Source organism: Ovis canadensis, chromosome 10 (genome assembly GCF_042477335.2).
Source record: "Ovis canadensis isolate MfBH-ARS-UI-01 breed Bighorn chromosome 10, ARS-UI_OviCan_v2, whole genome shotgun sequence".
NCBI classification, from domain to species: domain Eukaryota; kingdom Metazoa; phylum Chordata; class Mammalia; order Artiodactyla; family Bovidae; genus Ovis; species Ovis canadensis.
The window spans coordinates 32,243,119-32,265,302 of record NC_091254.1 but is presented as its reverse complement, the minus strand read 5'-3'; positions in this window follow the sequence as shown (position 1 = coordinate 32,265,302).

Sequence of the window (22,184 nt, the reverse complement as noted above, 5' to 3'; positions counted from 1 at the left end):
TTAAAAATGGTTGAGATGATAAATTTTATGTTATATGGGTTTTTAAAAATATTTATTTATTTGGTTGTGACAGCATGCAGGATCTTTTAGTTGTGGCAGGTGGGATCTAGTTCCCTGATCAGGGATTAAGCCCGGATACCCTGCGTTGGGATCCAGAGCCTTAACCATTGGACCACTAGGGAAGTCCCAGACAAGATATTAAAAAAATGATAATAATAACAAAAATGCTGGTAGAACAGTGTGACATACAAATGTTAAAAGAAAGAGCCTTGATCTATATCTGGCACCATATCTAACAAGTCACACCAGGGCTTCCCTGGTAGCTCATCTGGTAAAGAATCCCCCTGCAATGCAGGAGACCCTGGTTGGATTCCTGGGTCAGGAATTTCCCCCCGGAGAAAGGAAAGGCTACCCACTCCTGTATACTTGGGTTTCCCTGGTAGCTCAGTCTGTAAAGAATCCGCTGCAGTGCAGGAGACCTGGGTTCCATCCCTGGGTCAGGAAAATCCCTCTGGAGGAGGGCATGGCAACCCACTCCAGTATTCTTGTCTGGAGAATCCCATTGACAGAGGAGCCTGGCGTGCTGCAGTTCATGGGGTCGTAAAGAGTTAGACACGACTGAGTGACTGAACACACATAACAAAATGGATTCAGTTCAGTTCAGTCGTGTCCGACTCTTTGCGACCCCATGAATCGCAGCACGCCAGGCCTCCCTGTCCATCACCAACTCCTGGAGTTCACCGAAACTCATGTGTATTGAGTCGGTGATGCCATCCAGCCATCTCATCCTCTGTCGTCCCCTTCTCCTGCCCCCAATCTCTCCCAGCATCAGAGTCTTTTCCAGTGAGTCAACTCTTTGCATGAGGTGGCCAAAGTATTGGAGTTTCAGCTTTAGCATCATTCCTTCCAAAGAACACCCAGGACTGATCTTTAGAATGGACTGGTTGGATCTCCTTGCAGTCCAAAGGACTCTCAAGAGTCTTCTCCAACACCACAGTTCAAAAGCATCAATTCTTCGGCACTCAGCTTTCTTCACAATCCAACTCTCACATCCATACATGACCACTGGAAAAACCATAGCCTTGACCAGACGGACCTTAGTTGGCAAAGTAATGTCTCTGCTTTTGAATATGCTATCTAGGTTGGTCATAACTTTCCTTCCAAGGAGTAAGCGTCTTTTAATTTCATGGCTGCAGTCACCATCTGCATGGATTAGACCTACATAAGAACAGCTGAAAGTATAAACTTTCTAGAAGAAAATAGAAAATTTTTGTGAGTTTGAACTAGGCATAAACTTCTTAGATGTGACACCAAAGACATGACCCATAAAAGAAAAACTGTTAATTTGGAATTCATCAAACTTTAAAATTTACTCTGTGAGACATTGCTATGGACTGAATTGTATTTCCCCATAGACATATATTGGAGGCTCGCCCCCTCAATTATCTGATTGTGGAGGTTTTAAGAGGCTTGGATTCCCTGGTAACTCAGATGGTAAAGAATCTGCCTGCAATGCTGGAGACCTATGTTCATTCAACCCCTGGGTCGGAAGATCCCCTGGGTGAGGAAATGGCAACCCACTCCAGTATTCTTGCCAGAATTCCAGAATTCCACGGACAGAGGAGCCTGGCAGGCTGCAGCCCATGGGGTTGAAAAAAGTCGGTACATGACTGAGTGACTATGATTCACTCACTTAGGAGGCTTAGGTGAGGTCATAAAGGTGGGATCCTCATGATGGGATTAGTACTTTTATGTAAATGGGCTGCCATCTGTGGGGTTGCACAGAGTTGGACACGACTGAAGTGACTTAGCAGCAGCAAGGCCACCAGAAAGCTTGAGCTCTCTCTCCACACCATGTGCAGACACAGCCAGAAGGTGGCAGTCTGCAAGCCAGAAAGAAAGCTCTCACCAGATACTGAACCTGCTGGCATCCCGGATCTTGGACTTCTCAGGCTCCAGAATTGTGAGAAATAACGGTCTGCCGTTTAAACCACCCAGTTTATGATATTGGATTATAGAGGCTGGTTTAAGAAAACGAAAAGACTAAATATAGGCTTCGGAGAAAATATTTGCAAAGCATATTTCTGCTAAAGGGCTGGAATAAGAATATGTAAGGAATGCTCAAAACCCAACAATAAAGCAAACAAGCCAATAAGTAAGTAGTCAAAAGAATTGAAAATATTTGAAAAGAATTGAAAATATTTCACCAGAAAGAAATATGGGTAGCACATAAGCACATAAAAAGATGCTCAAGTCATTAAAAACTAAACTACACTGAAGTACCTGTACATATCTGTTACAATGAATAAGATTATTAATAAAATACAAAAAAACCCTGGTATTACCAAGTACTGGTAAGCATACAGACTAATTAGACCTCTCATACATTGTTGGTAGGAATGCAAAATGGTACAAACAGTATGGCAGACAACTTATTATTTCATATAATGTTGAGCATATGCTTATCACACAACCCAGAAGTTCCATTCTTGGATGTATACCCAAGAGAAATGAAAACTTGAGTTCATTCAGAAACTTGTATGCAAATGTTATAGAAGCTTTATTCATAATCATCAAAAACTGGAAATAACTCAAATGTTCTTCAACTGTGAATGGATAAATCTACTATAGTATGTTCATACAATGACTCAGCAATACAAGGAGCAAACAACATGGATGGGTCTCAGGTGAAAAAAATCATATATTAAAAGCTGCCTGCTGTTTGGATCCATTTATATGACACTCTGAAAGAGGCAAAGCTATAGACACATAATACAGGGCACTCTTGGCCTGGGGCTGAGGGTGTAAAGAGGGTGAGCACAACGGGACCTGACGGATGGTGGGGAGTCAAGCAACTGTCCTTTGTCCTGATTGTGGTGGTGGTGGTAACATGGCTATGTTTGTCAAAGCTCAGAACTATACACTAAAGTAGATGAATTTTATTTTATGTACATTAAATCTCATTAAATCTGACTTAAAAGAAAACAAAAAAGCATAGTGCACTTTGGACTTGAAGAAAGGAAAGTGAAGTGAAGTGGCTCAGTTATGCCCGACTTCTTGTGACCCCGTAGACTGTAGCCTACCAGGCTCCTCTGTCCATGGGATTTTCCAGGCAATAGTATTGGAGTGGATTGCCATTTCCTTTTCCAGGGGATCTTCCCAACCCAGGGCTTGAACCCCAGTCTCCCGCATTGTAGACAGATGCTTTACTGTCTGAGCCACCAGGGAAGTCAGAGAAAGGAAAAGTCAAGATGCAGTTTAGCAATGGTAAGAGTCAAGATCTTACAGAGCTTGGGACTTTCCTGGTGGTTAACTCTGCACTTTCTATGCAAGGGGCATGGGTTCAATCCCTGGTCGGGGAACTAAGATCCCAGATGCTGGCGGCTTAGCAAAAAAAAAAAAAAAAGACATTTCAGAGCTAAACTGCTCTATTAACAATACCTGAAGTTGTCATCCTTGTGGATGGAGTTGTGGAAGTGATGACATCTCCTGGAAAGCTAGCGTTACACTGGAGATAAGGGGAGGAGTTTCCTGCTCACTGGGCCTTAGAAGATTCAGGGAGCCTGAGCTCTGGTGGGTGATGTTCATGGTTCTTGGTAAGGAGGGTAGCCTACTCCTAAAACACAGTAGGAAGTCTGGGGCTAATAGGAGTGGGTAGATAAGGAGATTCAGAAGAAGTCACATTTAGTAGCCAGTTTGAAGTATTCCTTTGTTCTGTGCCCAGTTCTGTTGAACTCTTTGCAACCCCATAGACTATAGCCTGCCTGCCTGGCTTCTCTGTCCATGGAACTGTCCAGGCAAGAATGCTGGAGTGGGTTGTCATTTCCTCCTCCAGGGGGTCTTCCTGACCCAGGGATTGAACGGCTCTTGTTTCCTGCATTGGCAGGTGGATTCTTTACCACTGTGCTACCTGGGAAGCCCAAAGTTTTCCCTTACTACGCTGTAATTTCATTTTACTATCCTGAAGCCTTCAATAAAGTCTGGTTATACATTACAGCCTTGTCTTAACTTGTCTTGAAGAGTTAGGATGGGCCTGAGTTTACCCTCCTATGAAGGAATAAAGAAAAAAGAAGGGCATCAGGCCAGAGAGCTTTGAGAGAGCATCAAATGTCAAAGCCATTTGATCAAAGTCTTTGATCTCACTGCACTATGTACTCAAGCTATACTTAACACGTAAGTGCCCTATACTTGAATACTTGAACAAAAGCTACTGTCCACATTATCATTTAAGGAAACTAGAAAAAAAATTTTCTCAAAATCTTTATGCTGATTGACATGAAATACAAATGGTTATGAAAGGAAAAAGGCACCAACCTGATGTTTAGGGGTCCTACAAGAGAAATATAAATCAGCCCACATGGATGTTACTTACTCTAATTAGACAATCCGCATACCACAATTCCTTTCTGCAGGACCACCAGCCCATTGAACAGGGCATACCAATAGTTCCTGCAGCATTGGAACCCGACAGATCTTCTTATCACTGCATCTCTTTTTAGTTTACCTAGATTCTCAGCTGAAGGGTACGGCTCTCAGGCACAGGGGACTCCCATGCCCAGTTCGAGGACTTTCCTGGGAGGGCACACTTCTCCTCCCACCCATCCAGGCAAAAGTATTAAATGCCCACCAGGGAGGGTGCTGGAAATCCTCCAGACTGACTCTTTTGTCCAACTTCAATACATCGTTATTTTAATGAAATCCTGTTTATTTTCTATACATTTTCTATTTATTTATTATAGTTGAGTCAGGTTTTTTACCAGAAGTTTATCTGATCTTCCCCAGTGGCTCAGATGGTAAAGAATCTGCCTGCAATGCAGGAGACCCAGGTTCAATCCATGGGTCGAGAAGATCCCCTGGAGAAGGGCATGGCAACCCCCTCCAGTATGCTTGCCTGGAGAATTCCACGGACAGAGGAGCCTGGCAGGCTATGGTCCACAGGGTTGCAAAGAGTCAAACACTACTGAAGCAACTTAGCACACATGCATAGACCAAAGGAATAGAACAGAGATCCAAGATATGAACCCTTGTGTGGGTAACTAGCATTGTCCAGCTGTTAGCTCCTTCAGATCCTCCCACCCTCAGTGTTTCAACTGAGGTCACCTTCTTGTGGTGTTCCTCAGCCAGTGACTGAGATCACGGTTAGAGGCAGAGGTACAAGGCACTTTTATCCCACATAGAATTTATCTAACAGGCCGTTTTTGCTCCAGAGCTCCCTACTGGGTTAGCAGTCTTGTCAGGTTATTGTTTGATGGCTCCCCTGCTCAATCGTTTTCCCTCACTGTTTCTTAAGAAGCATCAATAAAGCTTCAGCACTGCCAACTCAATCTCTGTACCCACTTCGTGTGTCTGTTGTCAGGCGGTGGTTTGTCTGGTGACTAGATGATGTAGGGGGCCCTCCCTTACTTGTGATTAGTCGGCTGGGGTTGGGACAAGAGGAGCAGTGAGCCACTTGTCGCTCATCATTCAGAAGGGCAGCCTGGACTTGTTCTCATGGTGAGTGATTCAAGAGCAGCAAAAAGGCAAGTCCCTGTGCACAAGCACTTTTCAAGCTCATTACATTTATTAACGTCTCATGTGCCAAAGCCAGCCACGTGGCTGGCCAACCTGATTTAAGAGTGGAGAAAATAGCCTCGGCTCCTCAATGGGAACGTCTGCCGACTGACACTGTGAGGTGTGGATGCCAAGAGAAGACTGTGGCCATTTTCATAATCTACCAGAGAGACCTTGGTAGAGTTAGCCAACTCAGTTTTCTCTTAGGTAAAATGAGAATAATGAGTACCTATGACAGCTGAAAGGGTTATTGAAAGACTTCCATAGGACACAGTGAGTAGAGGGTCTGCTCCGGTATATGGCTCACAGTGGGGCTTCTCTGGTAGCTCAGGGGTAAAGAATTACCCCCTGCCAATGCAGGAAACACGAGTTCAATCCCTGGGTTGGCGAGATCCCCTGGAGAAGGAAATGGCAACTCACGCCAGTATTCTTGCCTGGGAAATCCCGTGGACAGAGGAGCTTGGCGGGCTGCAACCTTTGGGGTTGGAAAGAGTCGGGCATGACTTAGCAACTAAACATCAACAACAAATGCCCCACAGCAGGCACTCTTAGGCAGCTCTGCCTTGTGCTCCTAAGGATACAAGAATGTTTGCGTCCTCATGGCATGTGTAAGTGAATACGTTTTGTGAGAGGTTGTATTGTTATTCCCAAATATCCACAGATCCCTTCCTTGTAAAATGATTATACACTCCTGTCTACGGCACTGCATCCCCCGGACGGAGTATAGGTGCCTGTCACTAGGCTTAGCCACGTCACTTTCTTTAACAACAACAACATAACAACAAAACTCCACCAAAACCAAAACCAAACCAAAAGGAGATTACAATGTGCTAGTTCTTAGGAGAAACTTTAAGAACCATTGCTGTTTTCTACGAACTCACTTAATATTTTCCTCTGCCATGAGAATGTCAGATCCGGATAAAGACTATTCCTTCGGCACCAGTCCTAGAATGAGAAGCAAAATGGATGAGAGCCATAGCCAGCCTGTAGCCCTTCGCATGTAATATGAATGAGAAATACACTTGTAAGCCATTGAGATTTGTGGGGCTGTTTGTTACTGCAGCACGATCTGGCGAAGTCAAGTACATATTTCTTGTTCTCAGTTGGAATAGAGGATGTATCCTTGTAGATACTTCAAGTAAGAAAAACTTCTGTTTAATTTCAGAATTTCTCATCTAGTTTCAAACTTGTATCACTCAGACTATTTATAATAATAGTTTAGTTATTTTCCCTTGGGTAACTTGTCATTGCCTGAGATTAACTAAAAATGTGTCTTTCCCCCATTATGAGTAGCAAACTTTCTTGTAGCCTTGAATTTTCCTTCTTCTATACTGTAGATCAATATCAATATTAAGCCACACAGCTGGTGTTTTGCAAGTTGTTTACTTTTCTAACACATTTCATTTTATTAAATGGGTATCTATTGATTCTTCACAATTGCACCACTGCTGAAATGACTAGAGATTATTTCTTTTGAAGTCTTATAATCCCTTTAGTTTGCAGCCAATTTTGCCCTAAGAGTAGATAGTCTGAGCCTGTGAGAAATTTAGAAGAGGCATAATATTTTTCTACAGTTAAAAAAAAAAAATCAGTCAGGTATAGTCAATATAGAAAATGTAGCCATGAAGAAATGTACAAAGGAGAAAACCAAATATACCAGCCAGAGATGACTATGGTTAGCATTAATGCTGTATATCTCCAGTTCCTCTCCTAAGACACCACTGGAAAACTAATAAGCATCTTATCTATCTATCCTTCTTCCTTCATATGAAACAGGGTAAAATCAATTGGGTCTTGGATACACCCGCTTCTAATAGATCCAACTCTCTATCCTTTTCTCTCTACCCTTCCTCCCTCTCCCCAACTTTAACTACTGCTCAGCCTCTACTGCAGTACTTGAAAACTCCTCTTGGGTGGAGGTATCCTGGGGTACAGCCCACTTCTGGAACAGTGACTTTGCCTGGAACAAGGGCACTTGGCAGAGCTTTTCTTGAGGGCAGAGACTTTCCATTTCTTTTGTGGTCTATCAGTTTAGTTCAGTCACTCAGTTGTGTCCAACTCTTTGTGACCCCATGAATCGCAGCAAGCCAGGCCTCCCTGTCCATCACCAACTCCTGGAGTTCACTCAGACTCATGTCCATCCAGTCAGTGATGGCATCCAGCCATCTCATCCTCTGTCGTCTCCTGCTCCTCCTGCCCCCAATCCCTCCCAGCATCAGTCTTTTCCAATGAGTCAACTCTTCGTATGAGGTGGCCAAAGGACTGGAGTTTCAGCTTTAGCATCATTCCTTCCAAAGAAATCCAGGGCTGATCTCCTTCAGAATGGACTGGTTGGATCTCCTTGCAGTCCAAGGGACTCTCAAGAGTCTTCTCCAACACCACAGTTCAAAAGCATCAATTTTTCGGTGCTCAGCCTTCTTCACAGTCCAACTCTCACATCCATACATAACCACAGGAAAACCATAGCCTGGACTGGACAGACCTTAGTTGGCAAAGTAATGTCTCTGCTTTTGAATATACTATCTAGGTTGGTCATAACTTTTCTTCCAAGGAGTAAGTGTCTTTGAATTTCATGGCTGCAATCACCATCTGCAGTGATTTTGGAGCCCCCCAAAATAAAGTCTGACACTGTCTCCACTGTTTCCCCATCTATTTCTCATGAAGTGATGGGACCAGATGCCATGATCTTTGTTTTCTGAATGTTGAGCTTTAAGCCAACTTTTTCACTTTCCACTTTCACTTTCATCAAGAGGCTTTTTAGTTCCTCTTCACTTTCTGCCATAAGAGTGATGTCATCTGCATATCTGAGGTTATTGATATTTCTCCTGGCAGTCTTAATTCCAGCTTGTGTTTCTTCCAGTTCAGCATTTCTCACAATGTACTCTGCATATATGTTAAATAAGCAGGGTGACAATATACAGCCTTGACGTACTCCTTTCCCTATTTGGAACCAGTCTGTTGTTCCATGTCCAGTTCTAACTGTTGCTTCCTGATCTGCATACAGGTTTCTGAAGAGGCAGGTCAGGTGGCCTGGTATTCCCATCTCTTTCAGAATTTTCCACAGTTGATTGTGATCCACACAGTCAAAGGCTTTGGCATAGTCAATAAAGCAGAAATAGATGTTTTTCTGGAACTCTCTTTCTTTTTCCATGATCCAGTGGATGTTGGCAATTTGATCTCTGGTTCCTCTGCCTTTTCTAAAACCAGCTTGAACATCAGGGAGTTCACGGTTCATGTATTGCTGAAGCCTGTCTTGGAGAATTTTGAGCATTTCTTTACTAGCATGTGAGATGAGTGTATTTGTGCAGTAGTTTGAGCATTCTTTGGCATTGCCTTTCTTTGGGATTGGAATGAAAACTGACCTTTTCCAGTCCTGTGGCCACTGCTGAGTATTCCAAATTTGCTGGGATATTGAGTGCAGCACTTTCACAGCATCATCTTTCAGGATTTGAAATAGCTCAAATGGAATTCCATCGCCTCCACTAGCTTTGTTCACAGTGATGCTTCCTAAAGCCCACTTGACTTCACATTCCAGGATGTCTTGCTCTAGATGAGTGATCACACCATCGTGATTTTCTGGGTCATGAAGATCTTTTTTGTATAGTTCCTCCATGTATTCTTGCCACCTCTTCTTAATATCTTCTGCTTCTGTTAGGTCCATACCATTTCTGTCCTTTATCTAGCCCATCTTTGCATGAAATGTTCCCTTTGTATCTCTAATTTTCTTGAAGAGATCTCTAGTCTTTCCCCTTCTGTTCTTTTCGTCTATTTCTTTGCATCGATTGCTGAAGAAGGCTTTCTTATCTCTCCTTGCTATTCTTTGGAACTCTGCATTCAGATGCTTATATCTTTCCTTTTCTCCTTTGCTTTTCGCCTCTCTTCTTTTCACAGCTATTTGTAAGGCCTCCCCAGACAACCATTTTGCTTTTTGCATTTCTTTTCCATGGGGATGATCTTGATCCCTGTCTCCTGTACAATGTCACGAATCTCATTCCATAGTTCATCAGGCACTCTATCAGATCTAGGCCCTTAAATCTATTTCTCACTTCCACTGTATAATCATAAGAGATTTGATTTAGGTCATACCTGAATGGTGTAGCAGTTTTCCCTACTTTCTTCAATTTAAGTCTGAATTTGGCAATAAGGAGTTCATGATCTGAGCCACAGTCAGCTCCTGGTCTTGTTTTTGTTGACTGTATAGAGCTTCTACATTTTTGGCTGCAAAGAATATAATCAATGTCCATGTGTAGAGTCTTCTCTTGTGTTGTTGGAAGAGAGTTTTTGCTATGACCAGTGTGCATTTTCTTGGCAAAACTCTATTAGTCTTTGCCCTGCTTCATTCCGTATTCCAAGGCCAAATTTGCCTGTTACTCCAGGTGTTTCTTGACTTCCTACTTTTGCATGCCAGTCCCCTATAATGAAAAGGACATCTTTTTTGGGTGTTAGTTCTAAAAGGTCTTATAGGTCTTCACAGAACCGTTCAACTTCAGCTTCTTCAGCGTTACTGGCTGGGGCATAGACTTGGATAACTGTGATATTGAATGGTTTGCCTTGGAAACGAACAGAGATCATTCTGTCGTTTTTGAGATTGCATCCAAGTACTGCATTTCGGATTCTTTTGTTGACCATGATGGCTACTCCATTTCTTCTGAGGGATTCCTGCCCACAGTAGTAGATGTAATGGTCATCTGAGTTAAATTCACCCATTCCAGTCCATTTTAGTTCGCTGATTCCTAGAATGTTGACGTTCACTCTTGCCATCTCTTGTTTGACCACTTCCCTTTTGCCTTGATTCATGGACTTGACATTCCAGGTTCCTATGCAATACTGCTCTTTACAGCATTGGACCTTGCTTCTATCACCAGTCACATCCACACCTTATTTCTACTGATGGAGGTGTAACGTGTGTATCACTATTTTTGCTCACCCATTTCCCTTCCTTTTTAAAATTTCTATTTGTTCATTTGGCTGTGTTGAGTCTTCTTTGTGGCACAAGGGATCTTGACTTGTGGCACATGAACTCTTAGTTGTGGCATGTGGGAGCTAGTTCCCTGACCAGGGATCAAATCCCAGGCCTCCTGCACTGGGAGCTTGGAGTCTTAGCCACTGGACCACCAGGGAAGTCCCCCATTCCCTTCCATACTACAACTGTGGTAACAGGAAATTCATTCCTACTTTTAACAAGCATATTTCAGGAACTTGCTATCTGCTAGAGATAGTACTGGGCCCTGTGGTTAACAAGATGCAGCCTGTCCATCCAGGTTTTAATCGAGAGATAAAACCTTAGAGAGAGCTAGTGTTAAGTTTTCTCTTAAGTGAGTGAGTGACTATTTATTAGACTGTACCCTGGGCTAAACCCTAATCAGCGTTTCTCTGCCACCCCTTCCATCTCCTTGTCTTAACTGAAATCTGACTCTTCCTTGGGTCAGCACTTTCCCAGCCAAGGTCACAATGAACCTGGAGGGTGCATTTGGCAGACCTGAACGCCATGCCTTTTGGGCTGATACAGTCCACTGGGTCACAGTTTAGGGAATGTTCTTCTCATGTGTGCCTTTGCCTAGATTAAATGTTGGCTGTTCATGCCCTTAGACTCCACTGGCCTCAGGAATCAGCATTCCCAGTGCTAAAGAATCCACCTGCCAATGCAGGAGACACCAGTTCAATCCCTGAGTTAAGATCCCTGGTTTGATCCCTGGAGAAGGAAATGGCACCCCACTCCAGTACTCTTGCCTGGAGAATCCCATGGACAGAGGAGCCTGGTGGGTTAACAGGTTGTGGGGTCGCAAAGAGTTGGACCCACTGAGTGACTAAGTTTCTGTCTGCCTTCTGTTCACTGCCTCTTCCAGACCATTACTCCCTCACTCTCCTGCAAAAACATTCTCCTTTACTAAGGTTCATGCCTTTTGATCTGCTCTCCCATCTGTCTTCAAGTCCCTGTCGTATGCCCACCTGTGGTTGTACTCTGTCATTCAGTGAAGACTTTGATGCTCAACTCATGGCCTTCTCTACTGCATGTGCCATCCCCCTCCATGGATGACCCTCCAAGACTTTGGCTTCTTCATTTTCAGTGGCCTTTTCTCCACTTCTGTTACAAGCTCCTATAGCCACACCCCAACTCTTACCATCATTTGAAACTATTTCCAAAGTAACAAATTTAAGTACTGATAAATGTGTGCATTCTAAGTCACTTCAGTCATGTCCGACACCAGGCTCCTCTGTCCATGGGATTCTCCAGGCAAGAATACTGGAGTGGGTTGCCATGCCCTCCTCCAGGGGATCTTCCTGACCCAGGGATTGAACTTGGGTTTCCTGCAAATCCTGCATTGCAGGCAGATTCTTTACCACTGAGCCACCAGGGAAACCCCCTGATAAATGTGTAAGGACCTGTAATTGTGTCCTTCCCTCTTCAACAGCCTAGTTAGGCTCAACACTGGGGAGAAGAAACCTGGGAAAGGGTAGTGTGTGGGCTGAGGTCTGGGGCTTATTATGCTCATGGTTGACAGAGAAGCAAAATGGAAGCTAAATAAGTACAACTCTTAACCACTTCATTGATGGCTTGGTTCTCTGCCTCGTTTTCATGCTGTTTCCTCTAGTATTGTTTCATTATCTCTTAGTATCTATGTTTTGTGGAAGAGGCTCTGTTTGGAGGATGTGATCAAGGGTAGCTGCTCCATCCGCCGTCTTCCAGCTCTGCCCCGTCCTTCCTTCCTGCCGTCTGTATGTCCACTGTCTTCCTCCTTGGGCCTTCTGGTCCACTGACACCCCTCCCACTTTCTAATCCATCAGGCTTCTCTTCTTGGGTTCCATGGTTTCTTAGTTCCATAACATTCTTAACATTATACTAAACTCCCTTCACCCACTCGCACTTTCTCATCTCCATGTGACAAAAACCCAGCCCGGAGTGAAACCAACTGTGCGCTGTCTCTGTGGTTGCCCCTGAGCCTCTGTGTCTGCTGGAGAAAATGGCATAATAGGCAGACTGTCGTCAGTATATAGTCAGCATCACCGCCTTCAGATGGGTTCTTCTTAACACAGCCCAACTGTCCTGAGGCTTCTCACTTGACTTGCTTTCCTACAGTCCATGATGAAAGCTTCAAAGCCTCTCCAGTCTCTTCAGATCTCTGACTTTCTCACCTTCTGCCTTTTTTCCCAGTAGACAGCTGTGACTCCTCTCCCTCAGAAAATCCAAGCTTTTGGATCAAACCTCATTCAGTTTTCCGGTACAAAACCTGCCACCCTGCTACTTCCGTATCCACTCTCAGTGCTCCCTCTTGTGGCTTCAGAAGAGGCCAGTCCCTCCACGAGGGTTGTAAGATACCCTCTCCAGAAGTGTGATGTTATTTAATTGTCTTCTCTCCTGTATATTATTTAACCTCTTTCACTCAGTTGAATTGTTCCCATCCAATCTAAATATACTCACATCTTTTCCATCTAAAACCATACAAACGAATATGAACAGAACATAATAGTCTAGATCAGGGTCCTTTTTAACTGCTCTCATTAAACTGTGTTCCTCATCTTCAAAACACACAGTTTAGTTTCAGCTATTTATTCATTACTGTGGGTATTTAGCTCATGCCTGCTCGTCCAACAGAGTGTAAGCCATATGAGAGGTGATGCTGTGTTAATTTTTTGCTTTCCATTGTTTTCCCAGGTGCCCAGATCCACAGCTGCTTGAACAGAGTTGACATTCAATCAATAGATATTTTGTGTTGAAGTCCTTCATCCATTCAACAGTTCATTTTTGACCAGCTGCCAGGCACTGAATTAAGCACCAAAGATAAAAATTTGCCTTGCCTCAAAGAACTCAAGTTCAGTGAGGAAAAAAGATCAAACCCTTGAGTGATTTCAGTATAATGTGATATGTACCAAAAGTCATACACAGCATAGCAGCTTCAACTTCAGCCTGGTTGGGAGTGGAGCGTGAGAAAAGGCAGGTAAAGGTAGTTGAGAAAGGGTTCCAAGAAGAGGTACGCACTGTGTCAAGTCCTAAGAGCCAATGAGGTGGCAGTTGCCCGGTGAGTGATGAGGAAGACAGGGAACAGCAGGAACACTGGCCTCAGGGCCATGACCTTTAATTGCAAAAGACCTCTAACTGTAAGGAGTTCAGTGAGTCTCCAGACTGTGTAAGAATGTGGAAGGAGCTGGGAGATGAAGAGATTTGGAATTTCAAGGAACCACTGATGGTCTTTATACATGGAAACACAACCACACCTCTAAAAGCTATTGTGATGCTGTATTTGCTATATTTGGGCTTCCCAGGTGGCTCAGTGGTAAGGAATCTGCCTGCCCAGCAGGAGATGCAGGTTCAATCTCTGGGTTGGGAAGATCCCCTGGAGAGTGAAACGGCAACCCGCTTCAGTATGCTTGCCTGGGAAATCTCATGGACAGAGGAGCTGGTTGGGCTACAGTCCATGGCGTCAAAAAAGAGTCAGACACGACTTAGCAACTAAACAACAACAACAACAACATCTGCGTTGATTACTCCTGTATGGAGGATGGACTGAAGAATGACTGGGAGAATCTGGAGACCCCTTTTGGGTTCCTCTTCTTCTTTTTAAATGTATTTATGTATGTGACTATGGCCGGTCTTAGCTGGTTGTGACATGAGAACTCAGTTGTGGCCTGTTCGATCTCTTAATCATTCCTTGACCAGGGATGGAATGTGGGTCCCCTGCTTTGGGAGCATGGAGTCTTAGCCACTGGGCCACCAGGGAAGCCCTAAGTTGATCTTTAACTGGCAATATCAGACTAGCTTCTTTGAGGTCACAATTAAACCTTCAGCTTGCCGTCTTTTAAAATTTATTAAATGAGAGATAAATGATGTTCCAGGTCAAGAGAGAAAAAGACCTACATTAAGTTCACCTCCTAATCCAGGCTCCAAAGTAAATCTCTGTACTATCCTGGGTATTTGGGTTATCAGTGTACTATTCTCCCCACCTCTCCAATGTCTATTTATTTTTTGCTCTGTTTTGTTTTTATTTCTTAAGTTAAATTGACCTTTGAATTGAGGGCTACATGAAACAGCTCCATGGGAGTATTAACACTACACTTACTCTAGTTCAGTTCAGTTCAGTCGCTCAGTCATGTCCGACTCTGCGACCCCCATGGACTGCAGCACGCCAGGCCTCCCTGTCCATCACCAACTCCCAGAGTTTACTCAGACTCATGTCTGTTGAGTTGGTGATTCTATCCAACCATCTCATCCTCTATTGTCCCCTTCTCCTCCCGCCTTCAATCTTTCCCAACATCAGGGTCTTTTCAAATGAGTCAGTTCTTTGCATCAAGTGGCCAAAGTATTGGAGTTTCAGCTTCAGCATCAGTCCTTCCAATGAATATTCAGGACTGATTTCCTTTAGGATGGACTGGTTGGATCTCCTTCAGTCCAAGGGACTCTCAAGAGTCTTCTTCAACACCACAGTTCAAACGCATCAATTCTTTGGCGCTCAGCTTTCTTTATAGTCCAACTCTCACATCCATACATGACTACTGGAAAAAACATAGCCTTGACTAGACGGACCTTTGTTGGCAAAGTAATGTCTCTGCTTTTTAATATGCTGTATAGATTGGTCATAACTTTTCTTCCAAGGAGTAAGCATCTTTTAATTTTATGGCTGCAATCACCAAATACAAGTCTGTCACTGTTTCCATTGATTCCCCATTTATTTGCCATGAAATGATGGGGCCAGATGCCTTGATCTTAGTTTTCTGAATGTTGAGCTTTAAGCCAACTTTTTCACTCTCCTCTTTCACTCTCATCAGGAGGCTCTTTAGTTCTTCTTCACTTTCTGCCATAAAGGTGGTTTCATCTGCATATCCGAGGTTATTGATATTTCTTCCAGCAATCTTGATTCCAGCTTGTGCTTCATCCAGCCCAGCATATCTCATGATGTACTCTGCATGTAAGTTAAATAAGCAGGGTAACAATATACAGCCTTGATATACTTCTTTCCCTATTTGGGACCAGTCTGTTGTTCCATGTCCAGTTCTAACTGTTGCTTCTTGACCTGCATACAGATTTCTCTGGAGGCAGGTCAGGTGGTCTGGTATTCCCATCTCTTTAAGAATTTTCCAGTTTGTGGTGATCCACACAGTCAAAGTCTTTGGCATAGTCAATAAAGCAGAAATAGATGTTTTTCTGGAACTCTTGCTTTTTCTCTGATCCAGAAGATGTTGGCAATTTGGTCTCTGGTTCTTCTGCCTTTTCTAAATCCAGGTTAAACATCTGGAAGTTCACGGTTCATGTACTGTTGAAGCCTAGCTTGAAGAATTTTGAGCATTACTTTACTAGCGTGTGAGATGAGTGCAACTGTGTGGTAGTTTGAGCATTCTTTGGCATTGCCTTTCTTTGGGATTGGAATGAAAACTGACCTTTTCCAGTCCTGTGGACACTGCTGAGTTTTCCAAATTTGCTGGGATATTGAGTGCAGCACTTTCACAGTGTCATCTTTGAGGATTTGAAATAGCTCAACTGGAATTCCATCACCTCCACTAGCTTTGTTCATGATGATGCTTCCTAAGGCCCACTTGACTTTGCATTCCAGGATGTCTGTCTCTAGGTGAGTGATCACACTGTCATGATTATCTAGGTTGTGAAAATCTGTTTTGTATAGTTCTTCTGTGTATTCTTGCCACCTCTTCTTAATATCATCTGGTTCTGTTAGGTTCATACCATTTCTGTCCTTTATTGAGCCCATCTTTGCATGAAATGTTCCCTTGGTATCTCTAATTTTCTTGAACTGATCTCTAGTCTTTCACATTCTATTGTTTTCCTCTTATTTCTTTGCATTGAGCACTGAGGAAGTCTTTCTTATATCTCCTTGATATTCTTTGGAACTCTGCATTCAAATGGGTATATCTTTCCTTTTCTCCTTTGCCTTTCACTTCTCTTCTTTTCACAGCTATTTGTAAGGCCTCCTCAGATAGCCAGTTTGCTTTTTTTTTACTTACTCTAAGGATATTGTACATCTTCCCTGGTGGCTCAGAGGTTAAAGCATCTGCCTCCAATATGGGAGACCCGGGTTCGATCCCTGGGTTGGGAAGGTCCCCTGGAGAAGGAAATGGTAACTCACTTCAGTATTCTTGCCTGGAGAATCCCAGGAGAAGCCTGGTAGGCTACAGTCCACAGGGTCACAAAGAGTTGGACACGACTGAACGATATTGTAAAAAATTCATTTCAGAAACAACAACCAACCCCCACTTGACACACACATACACACCAAACTCATAGAAAAATAGATCAGTTTTGTGATTTTCAGAGGTGAGCAGTGGGATAGAGCCGGGGTAGGGGGAATTAGAGGAAGGTGGTTGAAACCTACAAACTTCCAGTTAATGTTAAATAAGTACTAGGGCTATAATATACAATATGATGACTATAGTTAACCGTGCTGTATGGTGTATAGGAAAGTCATTAAGAGGGTAGATCTTAAGGGTTCTCATTATAGTGACTGTTTTTTCTTTTTATGGTATCTATATGGGATGATGGATGTTAGCTAGACCTTTTGTGATATCATTTCACAATATATGTAAATCAAACCATCATGCTCTACACTTAAACTTATATAGTGATGTATATCTATTTCTCAGTAGAACTGAAAAATATGTTTTCCATTATGTCCCATGTGACCTTACAGTGATCCTGGTAAGAAACTCTTGCCTGATCTTAATATCAAATGTAAAGACCCTGAGCAATGACCTATTTATGTATCTACAATCAAATTACATAACTCACTAGTTGTCTACAGAAAGGCTTATGGATCTGGTTTGGGTCCTTTCTTAATAGGGATTATTATTGCCAACATACTTTCAGTGCTATTCCTGGCCTAAATGTTGACCTTTCCCCTCCTCTTTTTACATTTCACTTTAAGGTGCGAGAGTGAGTCAGGCAGCTTATGGGTGAAGAGCATTCTCGTTGGAATGAACGACAACTGTCTAAAGGTCAAGGCAGAAGCATGCCTGATGTGTTTCAGGAAAAGCCTGGAGGCTGGCATGCTTGGAGTGGAAAAAGCAAGGGAGAGTAACAGGAGATTCAGTCTTAGTGGTTAGTAGGTCTAACCATGGCTTTGCAGGCCATTTCGAAGAAGTCTGGTTTTTACCCTAAGATGTGCAAAGTGGCACGATCTAACTTGTATTTTCACAGGACCACTTTGGCTGCCGGGAGCAAGGGTGGAGCTGGGTTATTAGTTAAGACGCTGTTGCAGTAATGCAGGTAAGAGATGATGGTGACTTGGACAACAGTGGTATTTCTTTTTTTAATTTTAGTTATTTGTCTGTACTGGGTCTTTGTTGTCACATTGACTTTTCTCTAGTTGCAGCAAGCGGGGGATACTCTCTAGTTGCGGTGTGCAGACTCCTCATTGTGGTGCTTCTTTTGTGGCAAAGCATAGGCTCTAAAGCATTTGGGCTTCAGTAGTTGTGGCACTATGGACTCAGTAGTTGCTGCCCCCTGGGCTCTAGAGTGTTGGCTCAATAGTTGCGGTGCACGGGCTTAGTTGCCCCATGGCATGTGGAATTTTCCCAGACCCGGGTTCGAACCTGTGTCTCCTGCATTGACAGGTAGATTCTTTATCACTTGACACCAGAGAAGCCCAACAGTGGTATTAATGGAAGGACTAAGAAGTGGTGGGATTCTAGAGGTATTTCAAATGGGGAGTCAATAGAATTTGCTGATGGATTGGATATGCAAGAAAATGTGGGATGTGAGTAACTAGAAAAGTATACGTGGCATTAACTTTCAGGAGGAGCAGGCTTGGGAAAGAAACCCAGGAGCTAAGTTTTGGATGCGGCAAATGATACATAACTCAGTGAACCAGTACTTTTTTTCAAATGATCAATTCATGCCTGTACAAAATCATGCATAGGTAAAGATTCATTCAACAGTCGCAATAGATCAATGGACTTCAAAATTACAGTCTGAGAAATTCACTGACATAGTTTCAGATTCTACGTTGCAGCACATCTTTAGGAAACTATCATCCTTTGAGTTTCAGGGTAGTGTCAAAGACAAATATCCATAATTATCTGAAAATAATAAAAATAACAAAATATTCCCCTCTTTTCCCAGTTACATATCTGTACATGTTTTCTTCATACCCTTGGACCAAAACACATGCTACAGTAGATTGAATGCAGAAATACATATGAGAATCTTACTGTTTAACATCTACTGTTAAGCCAGACATTAAAGAGATTTGCAAAAATGTAAAACATTGCCACTCTTCTCATTAATGCTTTTTATTTTGGAAATAATTATTTTTCATAAAAGCATACTATTTATGTTAACATGTGATAGGTTATTTTAGTTATTTTTAAAGTAAATCTAAATTTTATCAATTCAAATTAAGATGGTATACAACATTGAGAGATAAAACCACACAAACAAAAATTCTCTGAGATCCTCAACAAGTCTCAGGGTGTAAAAGTATTTTGAGACCAGAAAGTTTGAGAACTGCTGGTTTTGTCTGCTTTGCATAGCTAGCCTAGATTCTTATGATGATTGTAAACTTATCTCCTTTGGAATTCTTAGTCCTTATCAGGACCAGAGCCAAAGAGTTAGGGCTCACACCAGCTGGCTGTTACTATTCATAGGCGACAGAGTGGACATTAGAGACTTTGCCTTCGCTTCTGTATCCTTCACTTAGGGTGCAATGGACCGAAGAATACAACAGCGCTCATCATGACCAGGAGCCAAAGGGAAGCCATTCTTCATGTTTATGAGATGGATTTCAAATCTTAAAACCATTTGGAATTGTCTTATGAAGTAATTTTAGATAAAGTTTCCTAAACAGAGAGTTAATTTAAAGGCTCATTTAGAATAGGATATATGTACAATTTTGATATCCTATACTCCATTGAGAATTAAGTAAACCTCTTTTGTCCATTTTTCAACTGAGTTATCTTTTTCTTTTAGTGTATTAATTACCTATAATGTTGGTAATTGTCACATAAGTACCTTTATAGTTTGTAATATAAATGTGTTATGTTTCTACAGGTCAATCTACAATAATTAAAGTTAAATTTAAGGTCTGAATGGATTTATTTTCAAATGCTTGCTGATATCAACTGTACAGGAGACAAATTAATTCATTTATCAAGTTAGATACTACCTCAGAAAAGTAACACAGGAGATGCAACAATTAATTCAGGCATATACTATCTTGTGTAGATTTGTCATAGAAATGATACTTCTGTTTCAGTTGATGCGTAAATTCTATGATCAGTTCTTGAGCAATATATAGGATGGCTGCAAACCATTTCTTAACAGTTTTTCACAATGCTTGGATCCCACTCTGAAATACTTTGGTTATAATGCACTTGCCCAAGGTTTTGTAATTCCATGCTGAAAGTGAAAGTTGCTCAGTCATGTCTGACTTTTTAATCCCATGGACTATATAGTCCATGGAATTCTCCAGGCCAGAATGCTGTGTGGATAGCCTTTCCCTTCTCCAGGGGATCTTTCCAACCCAGGGATCGAACCCAGGTCTCCCTCATTGCAGGCAGATTCTTTACCAGCTGAGCCACCAGGGAAGCCCAAGAATACTGGAGTGGGTAGCCTATCCCTTCTCCAGCGGATCTTCCTGACCCAGGAATTGAACCAGGATCTCCTGCATTGCAGGCAGATTCTTTACCAGCTGAGCCACCAGGGAAGCCCAAGAATACTGGAGTGGGTAGCCTATCCCTTCTCCAGCGGATCTTCCTGACCCAGGAATTGAACCAGGATCTCCTGCATTGCAGGCAGATTTTTTACCAACTGAGCTATCAGGTCAACATCCCCATGCTGAAATGTCCTACTACTTATCGGAATAAACTTTATAAAATTCTTGCTCAGATAATAAAAAGACAAGAAATTAAAATGACAAATTTCCGTTACCAGTTTCATGATAAAATTTATAAACTCAAAACTGATATTTACGTTCAAATCAACAATCTGAAAATTACCCATGCAACCTAGCTAACCTGCTGTGTAGGTTAATTTCATTAATTAAGTCATTGACTTATTCAGTGAACATTTATTGAGTGTCTAAAATACATAATTGACTGTTAAAGGTCCTTTGTGCAGGCAGGCATGCTCAGTTGCTCAGTTGTGTCCGACTCTTTGCTACCCCTTGGACTGTAGCCTGCCAAGTTCCTCTGTCCATGGGAGTTCACAGACAAGAATACTGGAGTGGGTAACCATTTGCTTCCCCTGGGAATCTTCCCAACCCAAGGATCGAACCTGCATCTCCTGCTTGGCAAGCAGTTTCTTTACCACTGCACCACTTGAGAAGCCCTGTTAAAGGTCCCAGCGTAATGAAAAAGACAAAATTCTTACGCTTATACTCTATATTCTAAGTATAATCATGTAATTCCTAAGTGGGGTATTTGTTTGGAAACTGAGGAACTATAGATGAGAATAATGACAACAGTAATAAGTAATATGTTTTGAGAGCCAGGTACCAGGCACTGTTCTAAATACTATGTATTTCTGACAAGGAAATTCTTCCAACACATCACTGCACTCTCCTAGTTTCAGCCTCTTTCTAAAGTAACACCCTCGTTATATTAGGATGGGGAATGGAGGAAAGACACCAGCTTCTTGCTGCTATTGTTGTTCAGTTGCTAAGCTATATCTGAGTCCGACCCTGTGGACTTCTTGCTGTGACTTCTACCATTTACCTTGTATGTATATGTATGTGTGTGTGTGTGTGTTTGGCAGGGGTTGGAAAGGAGGGAGACTAGATTCCCTGTTTACTTTCTTCTTGGTAATTTTTGGTATTGTATGTTCTTCACCACGAACTCACATTTCTGGTTTTACTAGTCACCTGGCTCCTTGGGTTTCTCTATTACAGGAAACCCCAAATTAAATTGCTCTTAGTACTGCCTAGGGGAAGGGTAAAGAGCTCTCAAGACAATGGTAGTTGAGTTGTTTGTAACAGGCAGCTCCACTTAATAACTAAACACAGAGAAACGCAGCACTGTTTAATCTTGTAGTATCCTGATACCATACCAGTCTTCTGTTTCGGGGGAGGGACTAAAATATAATCCATTTTTCAGTGGAAACCATCCTAACGGAAATAAATCTGGATTCCAGAACTATTAACTTCATATTTTCTTTATGTTCCTTCACAATTTGGGCTAACATTTGTCGAGCACTTATTCCAGCCACTGTTTCAAGCACTTTTATACAATTTAACTCACTTTGTACGCATGATTACTTTAGGGCTGGTTTTGATGTACATCTATTTCAAAGGCAGAGAAATTGGAATTCCCTGTCAGTCCAGTGGTTACGACTCCATGCTCCCATGCAGGACTCACAGGTTTAATTCCTGGTCAGGAAACTAGGATTCTACATGCCACATGGGCAGAATAAATGAATAAACAGTAGAGAAACTGAGGCATGAACAGCTGAAGAAATTTCTCACAATTATAGAGCAGGCAAATCGTAGAGCCAGGATTTGGGTCCAGGCAGTCTAGCTCTACATCCCATGCTCTTATCCCCCTGAGAGATGAACCGTATGATTGTGTTCTTTTCATTATATCACACGTGTGTTATTCATGCACTGACAAAAGGTGCATGTTCAGAAGACAAATTGAAATTATCCTGGAGTAATCACAGTGCAGGCAGACAAAAATGCAGTGAGGAGGCCGGTTCTTCC